The sequence below is a fragment of the Chrysochloris asiatica genome, unplaced genomic scaffold (assembly GCF_000296735.1).
Source record: "Chrysochloris asiatica unplaced genomic scaffold, ChrAsi1.0 scaffold00126, whole genome shotgun sequence".
Taxonomy (NCBI): Eukaryota; Metazoa; Chordata; class Mammalia; order Afrosoricida; family Chrysochloridae; genus Chrysochloris; species Chrysochloris asiatica.
This window is the reverse complement of record NW_006408644.1, coordinates 9,411,617-9,417,592: the sequence shown is the minus strand read 5'-3', so window position 1 is coordinate 9,417,592 and position 5,976 is coordinate 9,411,617. Positions and strand designations below refer to the sequence as shown.

Sequence of the window (5,976 nt, the reverse complement as noted above, 5' to 3'; positions counted from 1 at the left end):
CAGACCCTCTGTCTTGCCTCAGTCTATGCACAAGGAGCTGGAGTCAAAAAAGGTGAAAATGATAAAGGTAATGCAGATTCAAGACATGTGCGCCCCTACCCAGACCCACCACTGCTGCTTCCCTCACCAATTGCCTCCGAGACACTGACCCCCATCTATGTCTCTGAAGGTGATCAAGAAGAAACCAAATGGTATCTGCCAGGAAGATCTTGACCTCCAGAGACTCCACTCAGACCCAGGTATGGGACACACAGCAGTCATGTTAAGACAGGTGAAGGGAGCGAGATCTTTTAAGGAGGGAGGATTAGAGGGTCACTTAGGGAGCTGGGGGTTCCAGGCCCCTCTCATCCTTGTGATGCCCTTCTCTTGGCTTCCTGAAGGTGTGATGACCCAAGATACGGAAATGGGACCAAAACTCAGTAGTGGCATGGGTGCCTCCCAGCAGCTCCATGAAGAGAATATGTCCATCTTTACCAGCGGATCCCAGTAGTTGGTGAGGCCTGAGGTTCAGTGCTGAGGGTGGGGGGTGGCGGGGATGGGATGGAGGGCTGCTCTGTGCCAGATATCAGCTCTTGCGTCCTTCACTCTAGCTCTTCTCTCTCCACAGTTTTCATCTTTCAACTTGAGCATCAACAAACCCTACCAACTTGATGGCCTTCCTGACACCATGCAGAAGACCCCTGGCATCAAGAGCCTGAATCTCTCCAAAAATGAGGTGAGAGGTGGTACCAAAGCACTCTTTGAAGGGAAGAGATTAAGGGCTCATCAGGGTGATGACAAGAGGCAGCTAAAGGCAGCTAAAGCCATTTGTGGGAGAGAGTGGGGATAGGGGTACAGGACCTCCTGGCTCTCTCCTTGATGCATGGCTTCTCATCATAATTACAGGTAAAGTCTGAAGGGACGTTGGACAAGGTGAAAGGGCTGGAGCTAGAAGAGAGGTGTGCAGACACCTCCCCAGATAAGCGCACCAACGTAAGGTCAGTGGTGCCCTCTATCCCCATGGTGGCTTCCTAGGAGTAAGGAGAGGGGACAGAGGTATGGAGGGAGCTCACACTAACTTTCTCTCTGGTAGAGTCCATGTGGGAGGTGCCTTGGTCCTGGAGGGGTGGTGGAACTGGAGTGTAACTGGGGACACAGCTAGCTGTGTTCCTGTATCAGTATACTTGCCTCTATAAGACAGGCAAGCTCTGAGTATAGTTGCTTTTCTATTTTGTTTTGATGTTTAATAGCACCCTTCTGGAATTGTTCCCCAAGTTATTATGCCTGGTAAGTGCTTTTTTTGTTTTTTGTTTATTTTAATCCTTGACTCCTCCACCTGTTATTGGCACCATTCACAACCTGCCCTGAATTGCTTAGACCTTGCCTGGAAGGTTTTTGGGTCTGATCACTAGTCGTCATAGGGCATAGATCACCTATGAGGAAATCTGATAGATTATAGAGACCTTCATCACAATTCAGTTTCCACCAACTACTGGGATCCACTGGTAAAGATGCCACAATAATCTTCCCATGGCATTTCCAGAGTCCTTCCACCCAGATCTCTGATTCTCCCTCTCTCCTGAAGTCATCATTTTCCCTGACCATCACCCAGTCCACACCCCTGTGCCACATCTAAAGATCCTCTCCTAGGATGGCCAGGAGTCACCATGACCTGGTGTCTGTGATGCTGAAAACAACAAGAAATTGCCAACTTGTAAGGTATGGGGGTAGGGTCAAGCAGCGCATGGAGTAGTTAGTAACTGCGGAGAAGTTACCACTCATGGTCCTAAGGACCATTTTCTTTCTAGGGGAGCATCTTTGGATCTGAGACATTGCAGAAGCTAATCATGAAATTCCTAACACCGTAAGTAACCCTGGGGCATAGGATTGCTGATGGGGTGGTGGTGGACTTTCACATCCACTTAGAGGCCCAACCACAAAGAGCCTGTCCCCTTTGATTCTCTCCAGGTATTACTGGATCTACGACTATGGGGATCGGCACGGTCTCCTGGGCGCTTACCACAATGAGGCCTGCTTCTCACTCACCATTCTCTTTAACGCTGAGGACCCAGAATCGTGAGTACCACAGGTCCAGTGGCAGCCCTGGGCACTGTGACTCCCCAGCAGACACTGGCCAGTCTCCCACCACCTCCTATTCTTCTTTTTCTCCTAGGAGCAGTTTGGTCAAGAACACCACAGATAGCAGGGATATGGCGAAATGCAAGGGCCCCAGTAAGTGGGTGGGACAGAAGATATGACGGGGTCAAACGCAGGGCCCAGGTACACCAGGCAGTCTCTGACCATCTCTTCTCCTGCGCACACAGACTTGATGGTTCATTTGCTGAAACACACAAAACGTGACATTGTTGACTTCCTCAGTGTGTTGCCTAGAACCAAGCATGACCTCAGCTCCTTCCTGGTGGATGTGTGTGTCCAGACGGTGAGCACCTGCTTCTGCCAGAGGGAGGCTCAGAGAATGGAGGTGGGTAGGTGGTTTGGGGAGATCCTGGGACTCTGATCTGTTTTACTATTTCAGGAAAAGATGCTCTGCTTTTCTGTCAATGGGATATTCAAGGAGGGTGAGTGTCTGTAGGGTCTCTACTGTACTCTAGGTCCCCCACTGCTACCATTAAGAACTCTGACCCCTTCCCTTCTGATAATCTTTCTGTGCTCTCCAGCTCCCACCCTGCCCCAACCCACCCAGGTCTGAATTATATCCATACCTGTCTGTCCCAGCATAGGCCAGGAGTCATGGGCCCAGGCTATGTGGTTTGATGACCCTCATCCTCATCCCTCACTCTGCCAACTTGGCACACTTGCTTAACCTCTCAGTTTCCTCATTTGTAAAGTGTGGCTAGTGATACCTTTCTCTTAAGCTGCTTCTAAAAATGAGGCAGATGAACTCATGAATAGTTTGTCACAATGTCTGACACATAGTAGGCACCGTATTGCTGAGAGACGATTGTTCTTACAGTTGCCCTCCCCATTTCTGTCCCCTCATCCCACCCAAATCCCAGTGTACAGTTATCCCTCTGTGGCCTCCCTCAGGGTGACATGGAATCCTTACAAGGGACTCTGGAGTGAGTTGTAAATCAAGGGCTACTCTCAGTGTTGTTGTCTCTTGTTCTTGAAGTGGAAGGAATGCTTCAGTCTCGTGTTTGTGCCTTCACCCGGATCTTCATTTTGACTTTCTGCAGCACTTCCAAGTAAGTGTTGTGTTTGGGTCCTCTAGGAACACCCATCCTAGCCTGCTGCCAGGGGTGTGGGGAGGTGACTGTGTGGTTCACAATTTTTTCTCCAATATTGAAGAGTGTAAAACAGTAGTTCTCAAAACCAGTCCTGCCTAGTTGTTAAGAGCATAAGCTGTGGCATCGGAAAAGCAAGTTCTCAACCGGATCCCAGCATTCCCCAGTTGTGTGAACTTGGTCAAAGTATATGACCACTGGATCACAGATATCTCTCCAAAGGCAGGTTCTGTGGGCGGGAACGGGGAGCAGCCAAGGAATCCAACATGGACAGAAAGTGGCTGCTGAGTGGGAGCAAGATATTTGTTGCGGGTGTGGGGTTGTCCATCTGTCCATCTGTCTGAGAGCCCATTCGCCCTGCTGCCTATGCATCATGAATGAACAACTGTCTGTGAGGAAGGCCAGCTCCACAAAGACCTGGAGTTTCTTCTCCACTCGAGTGCCAACACCGTCCTCCCATGTCCCAGGATCAACATGTGCCCCCCATGTCCCAGGATCAGCAGGAAATGATGTAGCCATTCCCCACCATCCTGATGAGGAAACTCCAGTGCTTTCAGATGTGAGTGCTGGAAGTGGATGGGGATGGAATTGAGCTGGGAGAAACTGAGGAGTGACTGATGGAAAATCACAAGTGAAGTGCTTTCCTTCTTTATTTACTCAATTGTCACAGAAGACATTTTCCCCACTTAGTACATGTCATGCCACTTAGCTGTTTTAAACGTGTGCACAGTACATTCGGAATCCCATGGACCCCATTCCTTTATTGACATACGCTGGTCTTTCTAGGAGGTTCCCCTTTACGCACCAGGCCTCTGTGCTCATGCTTCCCCTTTCGTCCCAGCAAATGGGGAGTCATGCTTTTGATATAGACCTTAGGATGTGGTCTTGTGAGGTCTGTGTCTTCACTTGGGTCCTGGGAGGTGTCGCCTGTCCTTCCTCTATCGCAGGTACTTTCATGATAAAAAACTGGGATGATATCAGTGCCTCACTCTGTCCACAGTGAGGTCTGGGAGTTCAGACCAAGTGAGCAGACCCTAATGGCCTAGGGATAACACTCAGCGCCCCTACCTCTGATGATACTCTACTTCTTCCTTTCCCTTCCTCCAGCCTGTGATCGAGGTCCCAGACAACGCCTTCATGAATTGACCCACAGTCTAAACAACACAATCACCAAAGGAGCCAAGGTTCTGGCCAGCTTCATCATCCTTGTCATTCTCTCTCTTTTATTTTCATTGTTCTTTGTATCTGTTCCATCCAGTTTCTCTGTTCCTTTTGAAAATAAAGAGTGACGTTGCGTGTTATGTTAAATACCTGCAGTATCCATCAAAGGCAAGCATTATTGTCACTGTGCTACTGACCATAAAGGGAGGTCTGAGAGGGTAAGCTACCTCCTTGGAACCTACAGAGGAGAGATTCTAATCCTGGACCCACTCTAAAACCCAAGCTGTGGCTTCATGGAAGGGGTACCCCTCTATTCAACAGAAACCTCAGGGCTGATCTGCATGTCCCTAGTATACCAATCAGTTACTATTTTTCATAGCATCCTATTTTGCTTTTGGTAAAAACTGACACAGCAAGTTAGGATCCCCTTTTACAGTTTTTATAGAAATTCTTCTGTGTCCAAGAAAAATGTGTAAAACATTGTTCTTCAGCACATTTAAGGGCCTGTCATACTCAAATTGACACTTTTCACAATGTGAACCAATGAGCTGGAAGACAAATACCAAGTAGAGGAATTGTTGGATGGTAAGGTATTTCTATTTCCAACCTTCTGAGGAAGCGCCATATTGCTTTCCAAAGAGGTTGACCATTTTGCAAGCTCACCAGCAATACAGGAGCGTCCCAGTCTCTCCACATCCTCACCAGCATTTATTGTCCTCTACTTTTTTGATCTTTGCTCTTAGTGCTGGTGTAAGGTGATGTATCATTTGTTGTTTTGATTTGCATCTCTCTAATGGCTAGTGATCCTAAGTTTTTCATAAGTTTATCTCATGTCTCCTCTACCACATTCAGGGATACATTTTCAGCAAAAGTAAATACCCATGTACAAATATCATTTGTCAAACCTATGTATATTTATGGGTATACTCGTACTCTCCCTCCCACACCTGTTTAGCCTGCATGTCTATTCATTCATACATCTACTCAGTCCACACAGACAATGTTCTACATCTTACTTTGCTTCTGCATCTTACTCTGAGGGCTTTAAAGCGTGTGAGCATTCATCTAAGGTGCAACTATTGTTCTCTCCCTGTTTAAAAGAAAGAAAATGAATAAAACCAAAGATATACGGAAATGATTAGCAGTTCAAAACTACCAGCTGCTCCGCGGGAGAAAGATGAGGCTTTCTGCTTCCGTAAAGATTTACAGCCTCGGAAACCCTGTGCAGGGTCCCTATGAGTCGGAACCGACTCCATGGTATTTAACAAAAACAAACATCAACATTACCTGAAATTACGAGAAGAATGCATCGATTGATGAATTGGAATTATGGTGTTGGAGGGGAGTATTCAAAGTACCAAGGACTGCCAAAAGAACAAATAAATCTTGGAAGAAGTACAGCCAGAGTGCTCTTGGAAGCCAGGATGGCCAGACTTCATCTTTCATACTTCGAACATACCGCTATGAGTCGGTACCAACTCGATGGCACCTAACAATAACAACATTTCCTGAAATAGTGGCATTGGTGAAGTGACATAATTTGAACTGGGAAAATTTAAATCCTTCAGAATCGGCTACAGTGGCTTACAAA

General features: G+C 47.3%; 1 pseudogene; it reads left to right on the top strand.

The window, feature by feature from the left end:
* Positions 1-667: 667 nt before the first annotated feature.
* Positions 668-5,976, top strand: part of LOC102814478 — a 55,725-nt pseudogene continuing 50,416 nt past the window's right edge.